Here is a 17,993-nt window from a genome sequence, read left to right on the forward strand (position 1 = left end):
GAGGCCTAAATTCATCAGACGCAGGCAGAGGTTGCAGCCGAGTAGGTGCGTGTGAAAGCAGGAGTTGCAGCAAGAGGTCTGAGCTCCTGGTGTCACATAGTCGTGTCTCGACCAGCAATCCAGCAGTCGTGATTTATTGGTTCACTCGGTCATCCACTTCATCTCAAGTGACATCCGACACCCCCAGTCAACAGTTGGTGGGTTCCTCAGACTCAACCCTCCGTTGGCATGGCCCTCATGCTGCTCCTGCCACCTTCAGGCTCTGTCATTGTGCCGCTATATGGTCTCCTCATGCTGATGGTGTCACCTCCAGGCACTCTCATTGTGCTGCCATATGGTCTCCTGATACTGATGCTGCCACCTCATGGCCCTGTCATTGTGCCGCCATATGGTCTCCTCATGCTAATGCTACCAACCCCAGGCTCTCTCACTGTGCCGCCATGGATACTGCAAAAGATTATTAAGGTTCTGGTCCAAAGTTTACAGAAATTCCTCCACATTAGACCACAAGTAAGTGTTGAGGACGTGCATTAGCTAAAACTTAACTTTTCTTTGGATAAACTATATGGACACAATTTTTTTTTGAAATCTAACAACAGGAAAGGTGTGCAAAAAACACCATGTGCCACCTACACCACCAAGTAATGATGCGATGCAAAGACCTCTAAAAGGTGGAAGGGAACAACGAATTGTCCATTGTAACAGGTGTAGGTAAAAACTTCGCCTGTAAGGCCCTTTTTGGCAAGTGTTACTCAACCTAAAAAGGGCGGCCCCACACAGCAACCTCCCCCTATTTCCAACTAAAAACCCTGGGAAATGGCAGTGTTTTTAGGTGGAAATAGGGAGAGGTTCCTGTTGGGGCTGCCCTTTTTAGCTCCAGTAACACTTGCCAAGAAGGGAATTAACCCCTTAACGACCAGGGATTTTTCCATTTTTGCACTTTCATTTTTTCCTCCTTACCTTTAAAAAATCATAACTCTTTCAATTTTGCACCTAAAAATCCATATGTGGCTTATTTTTTGTGCCCCCAATTCTACTTTGCAATGACATCAGTAATATTACCCAAAAATACACGACAAAACGGAGAAAAAAAACTATTGTGCGACAAAATTGAAGATAAAACACCATTTTGCAACTTTTGGAGCTTTCGGTTCTAAGCAGTAAATTTTTCGGTAAAAATTAAACTTCTCTTTATTCTCTAGGTCCATACGATTAAAAAAAATCATAACTGCATGCAAGAAAATGTTTACATTTAAAATTGTCATCTTTTGACCCCTATAACTTTTTAATTTTTCCGTGTGCGGGGCGGTATGAAGGCTAATTTTTTTGCACTGTGGTCTGGAGTTTTTAGCGGTACCATTTTTGTATTGATTGGACTTTTTGATGGCTTTTTATTCATTTTTTCATGGTATAAAAAGTGATCAAAAATACGATATTTTGGACTTTGGAATTTTTTTGCTCGTACGCTAGTGACCGTGCGGTTTTATTAACAAAATATTTTGATCATTCGGACATTTCTGCATGCGGCGATATCACATGTTTATTTTTATTTACACTGTTTTTTTTTTAAATGGGAAAAGGAGGGTGATTCTTACTTTTATTAGGGAAGGGGTTAAATGATCTTTATTAACTTTTTTTTTTCACTTTTTTTTTGCAATGTTATAGCACTGCACACACTGATCAATGAACAATGATTCTGCTGCATGACTGCTCATGCCAGGATCTCAGGCACTGAGCAGTCATTCTGCAATCGGGCACACAGAAGGAAGGTAAGCACCCTCCTTGTGTCCTCCAGCTGTTCGGGACACTGCAATTTCGCCGCGGCGGTCACGAACAGCCCACTGAGCTAGCTGGGGATACTTTACTTTCACTTTAGACGCGGTGATCAACTCTGAATGCAGCATCTAAGGGGTTAATAGCACACGGCACCGTGACCAGTGCTGCACGCTATTAGCCACGGGTTCCGGTCCCAGTGTGGCCCCGTGTTATAGTTAATAGTGTGAGAGTAGGGCCTTACAGGGGAAGTTTTTACCTCATTCTGTTACAATGGACCATATGTTGTTCCCTTCCACCTTTTAGAGGTCTTTGTATCGCATTTATACTTGATGGTGTAGGTGGCACATGGTGCTTTTTGCACACCTTTCCTTTTGTTAGATTTCAATAAATGTTGGGGTGCATATATTTTATCCTAAGAAAAGTTAAGTTTTAGCTAATGCATGTCCTCAATACTTACTTGTGCACACCAACACTTTGCCAAAAGAGACCGTTTTCTTCTTGCCTTCTTAAGATACTATTCTGATCCTGCCACCTGCCTGATGACACACATCTGATGCCAAGTTCTCCTTCTTTCACCCACCTTCGTCACCGGGTACTGGTGTTCATACACCCACCACCCCCACTCCACTAAAGTGTACCAAAGTGCACGGCAGTGGCAACGTGTGGAGCTGTAACTACGGTCAGGGACAATACATGTCCTTCACGGCCAACTGTGTAAATGTGGTTCCTGCACAGCCACAACAGCAACTTGGACAGGTCACCTCGCTTCCGCCTCCATGCTCTCAGGCCGTTGATCCTGCAACAGTGTGCGACTCCACCTCCTCATCCTCCACGGTGTTCTCAGCCTCCACTGCATGGACAAGTCTAAGTGCCCTTCCAACATACCCCTTCTCACAGGTGAGGAACTGCTAAAAGTCATTCATCAAGAAATCGAATCATGGCTTACTCCATGAAACTGGAAATGGGAACCATGGTGACTGACAACAGGAAGAACATCTTGTCTGTGCTGTGTCAAGGAAGCCTGAGCCATGCGCCCTGTATGGTACATGTGTTCAATTTGGTTGTCAAGCAATTGCTGAAGTGTTACCCCCATTTGCAAGACATCCTAACAATGGGAAGGAAACTTTACATGCACTTCAGCCACTTGTACACCGCAAAGCACACCTGCCGTTTGCTCAGGCCCTTTGAGGAAGCCACATTGTTTGTCATTCACCAGGATTATGGGATGAATTACATAATGTGTTCAAAACAATGGCTGGTCAGGGCTCTGGAGAGGTGGCACCTACATCTGAAGGCCACATGAGCCCTGTGGGGGCTGAACTGGAGGAGGAGGTTGAGAGGAACAGTGGAGCACAGGCAAGGTTTTGCGAAATGGGTGGTTTTAATATTCATCTGACAGGAGGGGAGGAGATGGAGCAAGCTGTGGAGCTACAGGGTGATGAGGAAGAGGAGACAGAGGACCCAGACACACAATGGTCATGTGGTCTCCTCATGCTGCTGGCACACTAAAGGAATCTTTATCTTAATCTTTATTTTAAATCTTCAATTAAAATTTTCCAAAATATCTTTAATCTTTTCAATTGTGAGGCCCTATGGTCTCGTCAGGCTGTTGCAACCTCCAGGCTGTGTCAATCTGCCCCATTATGATCTCCTCATGCTGCTGCCACCTCCAGGCTGTGTAATTGTGCCACCATATGGTCTCCTCATGCTGTTGGCACATTAAATTAAACTTTTAAAATTGTACTCTATATAAAATCTTCCATTAAAATTTTACAGAATATCTTTAATCTTTTCAATTGTGAGGCTCTATGGTCTCGTCGGGCTGCTGCCACATCTAGGCTCTGTCATTGTGCCACCATGTGACTCCTTGTTATAATGGGTTTTGTCGTCATACAGTATTAGTTGAAAGTAAACACTTCGGGCACCTGGGACATTAAACTTGTGAATCTAATGAAAATCTTCAATTTAAATTTAAAAAAATCTCTTCAATCTTTTCAATTTTAAGGCCCTATGGTCGTCATCTATTACTGTGGAGTTATCACAAGAATCTAATGAAATAGGTTTGAGTGATAACAATGAACCATAACTGGTTAAATGAAACATTTACACTTTCACAGTCAGGGGGCGCTGAGAGGCAGGGGATGGAACAGGTGGTAGCTCGCCTCACGGAGGCCTGCCAGCTCGATTTTAAGATACAAGTACAAGCTTTTTCACTGCAGCCACTTCTAGCTTTATGCGCCCACTTGTCCAATGGCATGGAATTTGAATGATCTCCTGTCCAAGTTGCTGGTACTGCATTCCCTCACTTTTTAAGTGGACACTCACAGCATAGGGGTGCGCTGAGAAGGGGGCTGGGACAGGTGGTAGATGGCCTTGTGGCAGACCGCCAGCTCAATTTTAAGATACAACTAGGAGCTGTGCCATAGTTTACACTGCAGCAATTATACGCTATTGGAGCTGGAATTACTGTGGCTGCTGACACCAGATTTGCCTTCCAATGAATCCTCAAAAAAGGATTTCAAGTTTGCTCATTCTATTGATCAGACTCTGCCTTTGTGCTGCCATGTGATCTCCTAATGCTGCTGACACATAAAATTTGTGAATCTATTTAAATCTATATAAGTTTTTCAAGACTGAGGCCCCATGGTCATCATCATATATTACCTCTGGAATTACCACAAGAATCCAATGAAACAGGTTGGAACGATAACAATGAACCATAACTGATTAACTGAAACATTTGTAGTTCCACACAGAGTAAGACAGTTGGGGTGGGGGGTTAGGGCAGAGGCGCTGAGAGGCAGGGGCTGGAACAGGTGGTAGCTCACCTTTCAGCGGACCGCCAGCTCGATGCTCACCAGAATGGGTCCTAAAAAAATGATTTTTTTAAATATAAATTCAAATTAAATTGACCAAAAATAAAATAAAAAAAATCTCTTTAATCTCTTCAATTGTGGCACCATATGGTCTCCCAACCCTGCTGCCCCATCCAGACACTCTGCGGCAGTGATTCTAATAGTGATGCCTGTAATCTGTATGTCATACTGAATAACAGTATTATTTCACTAACACAGCACACTCCCTATGCGTGTTACGACAAGGCAAAGTGTTCTACACCCCTATTGAGGCTCTCTGTAGCCCAGATATAGCCGTTTTTAATAGCGATGTGCCACAAATAAGTTCGGACCAAACCAAATTTTTGGGAAAAATTTTGCAAATCAACTGAATTGAATTTTTCAAAAAATGTGCTCGCCTCTAATCACAATGTACAAATATATGAATGGACATACAGAGATCTTTACGGTGATCTTTTTATACCTAGGCCGGTAACCATGACAAGGGGGCATCCTCTACACCTAGAGGAAAGAAAGTTTCACCATCATCACAGACAGAGATTATTTACTGTAAGAGCAGTGAGACTATGGAATTCTCTGCCATATGATGTTGTGACGTCTGACTCACTAAACAAGTTCAATGGGGGCCTGGATATTTTTCTGGAAAATATATAATATTATAGATTATGAATAATTGATTTATTGCTATTGATCGTTCAACCAGGGATTTATTCTGATTGCCATATTGGAGTCTGGAAGGATTTTTTCCTCTGTCATGGGAAAATTGGCATGAGCCTCATGGGGAAGGTTTGACTTCCTCTGGATCAACACAGTAGGGTTTTAGGTTGATTCTTATCTTTTTTTCATCCTTACAAACTATGTTCTCCCATTCTAGGAAAGAGTAAACATCCAGATGAAGCTGCAAAGGTCTGGTCGATAGGTAGTCTCCCAGGTCCCATCAATCCAATTGTAGATTTTTATGAATATGTATATATTAATACGACATGATTTTAAGATATAATGAAGCATGATGAAGATCGGAATGTATATTTCTTTGGTGTTTGAAGGTTCTCAAGGAAAAACGGGGTTTCTGTACAACATATTCTACACAGTATCTGCCTCTTTTGTAGGTTTCTAAAATTCCTCTATCTTCTCCCTTATGAATGTGGGCTAGGGAGGCACTCTAGGGTAAGAGCCTTACTATGCAGGATTTCATGAACCCCAAACAATCCTGCAATCCTGTGTAGGAGTTTATGAACCCCAAACAATTCTAAGAGGATACATATGATGTCTTTCCCATCCCATCATTTATCCGATATCATTCAGTTATTATGCTGTTTCCTTCTTTGAAGACATACACCAAATACTGTTCCTCGGGAAGTTTAAAGAGTACCTGTTATACCCCTCTGGACTTTGTCCATGCCTATGCTCCAGCTTGGACAAAGATGATGCTGTAGTTGGACAGTATTGTTTTCTGGATGTATTTTATAAGTTATGATTTCTATGGGGAAAAAAAAGAAATAACAATTTCTTATGAAGTACAGGGTGGGCCATTTATATGGATACACCTTAATAAAATGGGAATGGTTGGTGATATTAACTTCCTGTTTAAGGCACATTAGTATCTGTGGGGGGGGGGGGATTTTTCAAGAGGGGTGGTGACCATGGCGGCCATTTTGAAGTCGGCCATTTTGAATCCATCTTTAGTTTTTTTCAATAGGGAGAGGGTCATGTGACATATCAAACTTATTTGAAATTTCACAAGAAAAACAATGATATGCTTGGTTTTATTATATCTTTATTCTTTCATGAGTTATTTACAAGGTTCTGACCACTTATAAAATGTGTTCAATGTGCTGCCCATTGTGTTGGATTGTCAAAGCAACCCTCTTCTCCCACTCTTCACACACTGATAGCAACACCGCAGGAGAAATGCTAGCACAGGCTTCCAGTATCCATAGTTTCTGGTGCTGCACATCTCGTATCTTCACAGCATAGATAATTGCCTTAAGGTGACCCCAAAGATAAAAGTCTAAGGGGGTCAGATCGGGAGACCTTGGGGACCATTCAACTGGCCCACAATGACCAATCCCCTTTCCAGGAAACTGTTCATCTAGGAATGCTCGGACCGGACACCCATAATGTGGTGGTGCACCATCTTGCTGGAAAAACTCAGGGAACGTGCCAGCTTCAGTGCATAAAGAGGGAAACACATCATCATGTAGGCCACTGGATATGCAAAATTGCTACATGATGATGTGTTTTCCTCTTTATGCACTGAAGCTGGCACGTTCCCTGATTTTTTCCAGCAAGACGGTGCACCACCACATATGGGTGTCAGGTCCGAGCATTCCTAGATGAACAGTTTCCTGGAAAGTGGATTGGTCATCCTGGGCCAGTTGAATGGCCCCCAAGGTCTCCCGATCTGATCCCCTTAGACTTTTATCTTTGGGGTCATCTGAAGGCAATTGTCTAGATGTGCAGCACCTGAAACTACAGATACTGGAAGCCTGTGCTAGCATTTCTCCTGTGGTGTTGCTATCTGTGTGAAGAGTGGGAGAAGAGGGTTGCATTGGCAATCCAACACAATGGGCAGCACATTGAACACATTTTATAAGTGGTCAGAAACTTGTAAATAACTCATGAAAGAATAAAGTTACGTTAAAACCAAGCACATCATTGTTTTTCTTGTGAAATTCCCAATAAGTTTGATGTGTCACATGACCCTCTTCCTATTGGAAAAAAAAGTTGGATTCAAAAAGGCCAACTTCAAAATGGCCGCCATGGTCACCACCCATCTTGAAAAGTCCCCCCCCCCCCCACATATACTAATGTGCCACAAACAGGAAGTTAATATCACCAACCATTCCCATTTTATTAAGGTGTATCCATGTAAATGGCCCACCCTGTATATTAGAAAGGTTAATGTTTTGCCAAGATGTACAACATATAGAGGTTTTTGAATATTACAGTGCCCAATTGACTTAAGAGGCAATAATGATTATGTAGGGCCCACTGATGTTTTAGTTCTCAAGGCAGAGTTGGAAATGTCACAATAGATGGAGGGCAATTGCTGAACCCTAGGCAAAACAACCTTTATTAACGTGTGTAGGAAATGCCTATTGGATACTTTTGTAGTTGTTGTGTCTGGGTGCAAAAGTGGAATGTCCATGATGCTGGTGTAAATAATATTAGCCAGACAATTGGGAACTTGAAAGGATAACAGTGGCGTCAATAAAGTAGTTTCCCTGTGTAAACAGATACAGTCTCTTAGTAGGCAGCAGAAAATGTACATCATACAGATTTTCATTTAGCACAAGAAGAGATACGATTACCCTTTGTAGCTTAAAGACAAGGTGAAAAAGTCTCTAGTTCTTGACAATGACTCAATTCATACCTCTAGCACTTTGAAGGGTAACTTAAAAATACAATCCAAATGGATACTCTGCTGTAAAGAGACCTTCATGGGCTTGATCCCCCAAGGTAGTAAACTTGTGTTACACTTTTTTTTCCTTAAAATTTCCAACAGTAGGATGTAGGCTGATAAGGTTTATGTTCTAGAAGCCTCATCTATCTAGCTTAGCAATACAGCTGACAGAGAAAAGCTCATAAGAGCTCTTTCCCTCACTAAGGTCAAAATTAGACTGAATCTAAGTTTGTTGTAGACCTCTGGGGTAATTGGAAGTGGGCACTCCTACCATGGATCATGTGACCTACCAATGCATATGTACAACCCACCATAGGTAGCAGTGCAAAGAATGTAAACTATTGCACATATGTTAACTATAGTATGTGCAATGATAAGTAATACAAAGCAATATAATACATTTTAGACATGCTGTGACTCACCGTATCGATACTGGATTATACAGACTGAGAAGAATCTACTGCCATATGACAACCAGTTTATTTTAGTAACATGTAGACCGGGTACAAGAAAATTAAAAGATTTCCGTGGCTTGCTAGTTTCCCTCCTTTTTCCTTATGTTAAAGGCAATGAACAACTGTGCACAGTTTCTTTTTCATGGTAGTATGTTTTTTTTTTTTATTGTCATAGGGCAAAATGAAACAACTTTCTAACTAGTCCTCATTAAAAATGTAGCTTCTACTAGGGTGATAAGATAAATCCATCATACTTTCTGCTCTCTTGGTGTGAGGCTATGTTCACATGGCAGAATTTCTGCACAAAATTCTGCAGAAATTAATTGCACATTCACTTCAATGACCTTCCTGCAGTGGAAATTCTGTAGCAGAAATTCTGCTGATTAAATGAGACAATTCAGACAAATGAGGAATCCCATTGAAGTGTTTTGGCTATAAATTCATGCAGTATTTTCATGCAAAATTTCATGCAGAATTCCATGCAGAAATATGCAAGTTAAGGCTTAAAGTGGACTTGTCAGCAGAAAAAAGGTGGGTAAAAAAAAGCATATCGATAGGGCTAGTAATCAGGATTCCAGGCATATCTTTTTATGTCTGTAGTCCTTTCCAGAATCAAAATAAAACCCTTTGTATTATGCAAATGAGGCTAAAAAGTCCAGAGGTCATTCCCCAGAATGGCAAGAGCCCAGTTAAAGGGGTACTCCGCCGCTGGACATCTTATTCCCTATCCAAGGATAGGAGATAAGATGTCTGATCATGGTGGTTCCATCGCTGGGGACCCCCGTGATCTCTGCTGCAACCCCTAGTCATCTGCAGCACAGAGCCGAAGTTTGCTCCTTGCCTGATGACTCACGATGCAGTTTCGGTTCCGGCGGTTCTTGATGTCGGGCCCCGCCCCCTTAATGCAAGTCTATGGGAGGGGGCGTGATGGCAACCGCGCCCCCTCCCATAGACTTGCTTCAAGGGGGCGGGCGTGACATCACGGCCCGCCGGCCCCTGCATTGTGAGTCATCAGGCACGGAGCAAACTTCGGCTCCATGCTGCAGATGACTGTATGCTGCAGCAGAGCTCGCGGGGGCCCCCCGCGGCGGTACCCCCACGATCAGACATCTTATCCCCTATTCTTTGATAGGGGATAAGATGTCTAGGGGTGGAGTATCCCTTTAAGTGCTACCCATATCCTCTTTGTCCAGTGGCTTTGATCAGTGAAACAACAACTATGATCAGTGAAACAACAACTCCTATAATACCCTTACAACTTCTTCTGGGAGGTGTACTTTCAGTAGATTGCAGTAGATCATTCTGGATCTCTGAATCATCAAAACCTGTCTGGAGGAAAAATTGGCCAGTTGCCCATAGCAACCAATCAGATTGCTTCTTTCATTTTACAGAGGCCTTGTTAAAAATGAAAGAATTGAGCTGATCGGTTTCTATGGGCAACTAGGCAACTTATCCTCTGGACAGGTTTTGATAAATCTCCCACTATATGTTCACTGTATGGTAGTTTTGCCCACAGCAACTTTAAGGCTATTTTTACACAGTGGAATTTCCATGCAGAATTCTGCATTGGAATTCTGCACAAAAATTCCCATTGATTCACATAGCAGAAATTCTGAGTCGGAAACATCTGGTACAGTAATTCAAATTCTGGTGTCCGCGGAAAGAATTGACATGTCTATTCTTTCTGCTCACTCCGCACAGAAATGCATTACCGTCTAGGAGGCAGCGCATTTCCGAACAATCCTTATGCTGACATGTTCTGTCGGTGCTCTGCTGTCAGGGGAATATCCGCACAGAGATTATCCATGCTGACATGTCCCCTGTGTGAACGTAGCCTAGGATTAGCCATTAGGATTTGAAATCTGAGCTGTGATTGGTTTCTATGGGCAAAACCAGACAGTTGTGGCCTCAGTTGCACTGAGAAATCTTAGCCATTGTATATATTTGTAATCTGTTCTAGAGATCAAGTGCAAAAATATACTGTATTTTAAAAATGTTACTTAAAAAAACTAAATGTATTAAACTATGACTATCCTATAATTTGGTGTTCTATTTCTTTGAAATGATAAATCAATATATTTTTGTAGTGCTCATTAACCAGGAACATTAGTTGAAGAAGCAAAACGAATTGGTGCTGCTCAGAGATACTTTTATTGTTTGCATATTTAACAGATTCATTTTTTACTATTATAGACCAGTAAAAGTACTGAAATTAAATTACACTTATGTCCCTGAGTTTTTGATATTTTATTAGTTAGAATTTACAGTAGTAGTTAGAATTTACAGTAGTAGAGAATAACATAGCTCCATTTTATTGGTTATTACTTTGACTAATTATTGTAATGTCTATGTAATTAAAATGTCTTTTTTTAGACCAACTAATATTTAAAATGAGGGGGTCCAAATGGTTTCCTTGTAGTAATTGCTCTCTATAAAAAATATGATTATTGAATACCTATGGGGCTCCCTTGATTACCTTGATGGATTTGTGACTTTTTTTTAACCATACTTATGTTAATACAGCATGCACAGTAAGTGAACCACACAACTGTGGCTTCTTTTCAAGTAGAAACAATATAAGTATAGATGAGTGAATTTTTGAAAAATTTGATTTGGCCGATTTGGTTCAGTCCGAATTTATTCACGGTGAATCATCATTCGCTATTACAGGCATCACTATTAGAATCACTGCCGCACAGCGTCTGCATGTTGCAGCAGGGAGACCATATGGCATCACAATTAAAGATGTTTTTATATAATTTTTATATAATTTAATTTGAATTTATTTTAATTTCTTAACCCCTTAACCACAAAGGACGTACATTTACATCCTTGGCCAGCTCAAGCGATATAACGCGGGGTCACGCCGCACCCTATTAACCCTTTAGAAGCGGCATTCAAAGTTGAACATCGTGTCTAAAACGAAAGTGAAAGCTTCCCGGCTGCTCAGTTGGGCTGATCGGGACCACTGCAGTGAAAATGCGGTGTCCCGATCAGCTGGGACACGAGCGGAGGTCCTCTTACCTTCCTCTGGCGTGTCCCTTTAGCGAGATGCAGGCTTGAGCAATCGACCGCCGATAACACTGATCAATGCAAAGCTATGGCTTCACATTCACTGCTATTCACATCTGTACATACACTAGAGGGAAATGCTCTGCACATACCTCCATGTATAGCAGTGTGTGTACTACTACATGTATCCATGGGTACCTAGTGTCTGTACATTCCTATGTTAGTGGGAGCGGGTGGGATTGACAAACATTTTAGAGGGAACGGGTGAGATTGGAGCAAAAATCCTACTGGAGTGGGCAGGATTCGTCTAAAAAATTATTGGAAACGGGTGGGAGTGGAATTGAAAAACCAGTCCTGCGCCAGGCTCTTCTTTGTACAGTACAGATTGCCAGCAATTAGATGACAGGTTAGACCTCCAGGGGCTGCAGACATTGTCTCCCCTACTTTGGGCACTCCAGCAGCTGAAGAACTACAACTCCCATCATGCATCTACAGACTGCTTGGGCATTACAAGAGTTGTAGTTTTGCACTAGCTGGAGGGTCCAAGGTTTCTGACAATTCCTGCCCGCTTCTCCAATGTATGTGTTTCACTCCTGCCCGCTACCACATGTGCGTACATTCCTACCCACTCCCACTAACATTTATCCAATAGAAAAAAAAGTACGGCTGCAAAACCCCTTCCACACTATCCCCCAGCTTTCCCAAGCTCCTGAATGTGTCAGGAGCTTGAGAAAGCTTAACTGCACATCAACTGCATGGCAGTCATTGCCCGGATTATTGAATGTTTTTTTTTATTTCTCCCAGTGCATAAAGCAATATAGCTATAAGCAGATATGCCATTCAGGAGCATGGAAAAGCTATGTCAGATATTCTCACCTAGCTTTTCTATGCTCCAAAATTGCATTTCTGCTTATAGCTATATTACTTTATGACCAGGCAAATTTCAGAAAGCATGCAATAATCACTAGAATGGCCGCCATGAGGTTGCTGAACTAAGCATATGTGCTATTCAGAAGCCTAGAAAAGTTGTGTGAGACCCTCAGATCTTGTAAGGCCAGGTTCACAATGCGGAATCTCCATCCAGACTTAATCCGGTCAGAGACTCTGAGTGCATGCAGTACTAAGTGAATAAGTCTGCACTAGGACCACGGAAACATCTCGGTCACTATAGTTTTACTAGGAAAAGACAAAACAGATAGAAAATGTATTCATAAAAATTCTGTACTTTTATCTAAAAAATCCTTGCACTAATTTTATAAATATCTAATCTTATATTTATATATTTTATTCTGTTATGAAATCGCCATAATGTCTTAGGAATACTGCAGACAAGCTTCAAGCATCTTCTTCTGCGTATCATGTACAGCATGAAACCAGACAGGAAAGGGTTACAGAGTAGAGTGTGGTGATTGGCTGACTGCCCAGGCTGCTCCTGAGACTCAGAGCAAATGAGTCATCACTGTGAGGGAGACAGACTGACACGCCCCCTCCAGCCAGCACAATGAAAAAGTTACTGAGCAGCAGATAAATGCTTTTATCTTTGGACATATAGGTCAGAGACACATGAAAATAATAAGCACAAGATCAGAATTTGATACTTAGTAACATTTCATTTTTTTTTGTTTGTTTTGCATTATGATAGGTAAACTTTAAAATAGATTAACATAAAAAATGTTAATTAATGTGCCAACAGCATGAGGAAACCACATGGTGGTGTGTCTGGGTCCTCTGTCTCGTCTTCCTCATCACCCTGTATATCCACAGCATGCTCTTGCTCCTCCTCTCCTGTCAGATGATTATAAAAACCACCCATTTCGAAAAACCTTGCCTGTGCTACACTGCCCCCCTCCCCTACCTCCTCTAGTTCAGCCCCCACAGGGCTCATTTGGCCTCGAGATGTAGGCACCACGTTTCGAGTGCCCTGACCAGCCATCATTTCCAACACGTGTTGTAGGATATGAAACAGTGGAATCACGTCATTCATCCTGCAATCCTGGCGACTGACTAATAATGCAGCTTCCTCAAAGGGCCTGAGCAAACGGCAGGTGTCATGTATGAGCTGCCACTGGTTGACATTGAAGTTACACAGGGGAGGCCCCTATCCGCTTGGATCATCAAGACATTAGTGATGGCTTTTCTCTATTTCTATAGTCGGTCCAACGTTTGGAGGATGGAATTCCAATGTGTTGAAACGTCGCAAATCAGACTATGTTGGGGGATGCCGTTCTGATGCAGCAGCTCAAGGAGGGTGTGCTTTGTTGTGTATGAGTGGCTGAAGTGCATGCAAAGTTTTCTTCCCATTGTCAGAATGTCTTGCAGATGGGGGGAACCCTTCAGGAACTGCTTGACAACCAGATTAAACACAAGTGCCATGCAGGGTGCCTTGCTCAGGCTTCCTTGTCGCAGCGCAGACAAGATGTTCTTCCTGTTGTCGGTCACCATGGTTCCCATTTCCAATTTTTGTGGAGTAAGCCATGATTCGATTTCTTGATGAATGATTTTAAGCAGTTCCTCCCCTGTGTTACTCCGTTCACCAAGGCAAACCATGTGAAGAACAGCATGACATCAGCGTGCCCTACACACAAGGCATGCTGGAGGGGAATTTTTATTAAAATTTATTAATTAAAATTATTTGAAATTAAAATTAATTTCTGAAAATTAATTCAAATTATTTATTATTTAAAAAAAAAAATGTAATGTGCCAGCAGCATGAGGAGACCACATGGTGGCACTATGACACAGTCTGGAAGTGGCAGGAGCATAAGGTGACCATATAGTGGCAGAATGACCAAGCCTGGAGGTGGCAGCAGCAAGAGGAGACATAGGGCCTCACAATTGAAAAATGAAAAGAAATATTTTATAATTTAAATTGAAGATTTTCAATAGATTAACATAAAAAAAATTATGCAATGTGCCATTAGCATGAGGAGACAATATGGCCTCACAATTGAAAAGATTAAAGATATATTTAAAAATAGTTTAACAAAATAATTTTTATGCAATGTGCCAGCAGCATGAGGAGACCACATGGCTGCACAATGACAGAGCCTGGAGGTGTAACCAGCATGAGGACACCAAAATGTGGCAGAATGACCGAGCCTGGAAGTGGCTGCATCAAGAGGAGACCATATGGTGACAGAATGATACAGCCTGGAGGTGGCGGCAGCCAGAAGAGACCAAAGGGCCTCACAATTCGAAAGATTAAAGATGTTTTTAAAATTGCATGCGGCCATGTTAACATCCTCCAGATACTTGATGAAAAACTGCCACACCTCAGAGTAGCTGATTTTCCCCCAATAGTCTGCACTGACTGACTGCTACTGCCGCCGACTTCAGGGACCCCTGTTCCACTTCCTCCTGGGAAGATAGGCTGCAGGGGGTCTACCCCGGGCACGTTTGGCTCCAGAATTCCCACTGCTGCCACTATGCTGACTCCCAACCCTTCTACCACCTTGCTGGCTAAACTGCTGCCTCATGGGCAACCTGCCACCATCTTCGCTTAATGATGATGAAGCCCCTTCTGCACTCAGCGCCCCGGCTTTATCATCATCGAGTTGTGTCTGCACGTCACTGATGTCATCATCTGGTTCCTCAACAGTGTGTGCTTCAATAGCCTGAATGCTCCCAACACCACCTACCACGCCACTGTCCTCATCACTATTTGCCTGCCTAGCGAAGTAAACGGGAGATATCTCCTCCACTTCTTGGCTGGGCAGTAGCTGCTGAATGTCCTCTAGTAGATCATCCTGACTAAAAAGTGGAGCTGAACCCACAGCATAGGATACTTCTATGGGGAAGGAACAGTATAGGACAGAGACAATGCTGTTCCTTCCCTGCTCCCTGGTCATGGCAACAGATGGTTGTGTCTGAGGAACCACCGACTGTTGACTGGGGGTGTCAGATGTCACTTGTAATGAAGTGGATAATCGAGTTCACCAGTCAATGACAGCAGATGGGTTGTTGGTCGAGAAATGACCACTAGTTGATACCAGGAGCTCAGGCCTCTTGCTGCAACTCCTGCTGCCACTCGCCCCTAGTCTGCTGCAACCTCTGCCTGCGCCTTAATTTAGGCCTCTGCCACTCCTCTGTGCACGTTCCTGGCACTTCTCTGCCTGACATACTTAGTGCGTATGTGAGGGGAGTACAATACGCTCCACTACGCTTAAAACAGTATTTGTCAAAACAGCAGCAGGTGTGTACTTTTGTCTGGCCCTTCACAGTAACTAGTCCCTTAGGACTATAACAGGAACAAAATGGTACACCCCATAGATGTACATACGTGGTATGCACTTATGAGAGGAGTATAATCGCTCCACTATGCTTAAAATTGTTTTTGTCTACAACACCAGCAGGTGTGTACTTTTGTTTATCCTTTCACATAAACTAGGCCCTTAAAACTTTAATAGGAACAAAATTGTACGCACAGGTTATACTATGTACGCACAGCTCACACTTAATAGAGGACAATACACTCTGCTACTCAACCAGTATTAGGCACTAATAGCAGGTGATTATGGCTTTTAGTGCTCTGCTCACCCTAACTGGCTGGCTACTATTAGCTTTTCAGTTGTTGTACACTCCAGTGCTGCTGCACACTGTCGCTGTGCACTACAGGTGGATCAATGCTGTAATACACCCACAATTGCACTTTCTCTCTCAATCTCTCTCCCTTCCTTAACAGTGCTTCTAGGCTGGATTTGGGCTTGTGGTGAATCGCTGCTGTAAAAATGCTTTTCTGTGCAACACACACTGCTCTTTGTCCCTCTCTCTCTGCAATAGAATGCTGATGTGACTGGCCGCAAGATGGCTGACCATTATATAGGGCTGTAACATCACAGGGGTGGCTGGCTGCTGATAGGCTACATGCTGCATGTGATTCAGGGTCATCCCACCAACCCACCTTGCCGCCTTTCCAACATTCCTTGCCCCATGTCCTCACATGTGAAGCCGCCATCTTAGATGCCCTGGAGCCTGGATCGCACTAAATGGAGTTTAATGAAGCGATTTGTGTGATCAAATTGTGGCAATATTCACATTTAATGCCAAATTTTTCCTGAAATTCGTAATGAATTTGGATTCGTCAGTTTCGATTTGCTCATCCCTAGTGGCAAGAGCCTAATGAGACCATAGGGCCTCACAATTAAAAAGATTAAAGATATTTAGAAAAATTTTAATTGAAGAGTTGAAATAGATTAAGATAAAGTTTAATTTAAAGTGCCTGCAGCATGAGGAGACCACGGTGTTGTCATGATGTGTCTGGGTCCTCTGTCTCGTCTTCCTCATCACCCTGTAGCTCCACAGCCTGCTTCTGCTCCCTTGTCAGATGACTATTAAAACCACCCATTTTGCAAAAACTTGCCTGTGCTATACTGTTCCTTTCCCCCTACTCCTCCAGTTCAGCCCCCACAGGCTCATGTGGTCTCAAGAAGTAGGCAACATGACTCCAGTGCCCTGACCAGCCATCGTTTCCAACATGTGTTGTAGAATATGAAGCAGTGGAATGACGTCGTTCATCCCATAATGCTGGCGACTGACTAATAATGTGGCTTCCTCAAAGGGTATGAGCTGCCACTGGTTGACATTGAAGTTACACAGGGGAGTACCCCTATCCGCTTGGATCATCAAGAAATCGGTGATGGATTTTCTCTGTTCGTATAGTCGGTCCAACACATATATAGGGTGGAACTCGAATGTGTGGAACCGTCACAAATCATACTATTTTGGGGGATGCCGTTCTGACGCTGCGGCTCAAGGAGGGTGTGCTTTGCGGTGTACGAGTGGCTGAAATGCATGCAAAGTTTTCTTCCCATTGTTAGTATGTTTTGCAGATGGGGGGAACACTTCTGGAATTGCATGACAACAAGAATGAACACATTTGCCATACAGGGCGCAGGGCTCAGGCATGGCTCCACCTTTTAGAGGTCTTTGCATCGCATTGAGGCTTGAACTCCACTGAGGTTTTTTTTGCAAAAACGCCAATTTTCCCGCACAGCGTTTTTTCAGTGAAAAAATGCTGCATCCAGATGTTAGCTGCAAGTCAATAGTAAACTGCAAAATGCCAGATTCACTTGGCGTTTTTCAGTTTGGCATTTTTTTTAATCCTTTTGGTGTTTTTCAGCAATTTCGGGCTCAGAGGCTGGATTTTCAAAACGCCCGACAAAACCTAGTTTGGCGTATTTTGCCCTGAAATCGTGGCATTTTCCTCCCATAGAAGTCTATGGAAGGGCAAAAACGCCAAGAAAAACGCCATGTTGGTTTTAAATTTTGCATTTTTGCAGGCGGTTTTTATTCTTTTTTGGACTTTAGCGATCCAAAGAAATTATGGCGATACCTTTTTTATTAAAATTTCATAGGGTACCATATTTTTTTTTTAAAGATACAGTAGTGATGAAAAAAATTGTATCTAACGAAATTTATCTTTTTTATTACGAAATACTTATTAATTTTTAAACAGGGATCAATTTATGTGGGCGGGTAAAGCCCTAAAAA

The sequence above is a fragment of the Hyla sarda genome, chromosome 7 (genome assembly GCF_029499605.1).
Source record: "Hyla sarda isolate aHylSar1 chromosome 7, aHylSar1.hap1, whole genome shotgun sequence".
In the NCBI taxonomy this organism is placed as follows: domain Eukaryota; kingdom Metazoa; phylum Chordata; class Amphibia; order Anura; family Hylidae; genus Hyla; species Hyla sarda.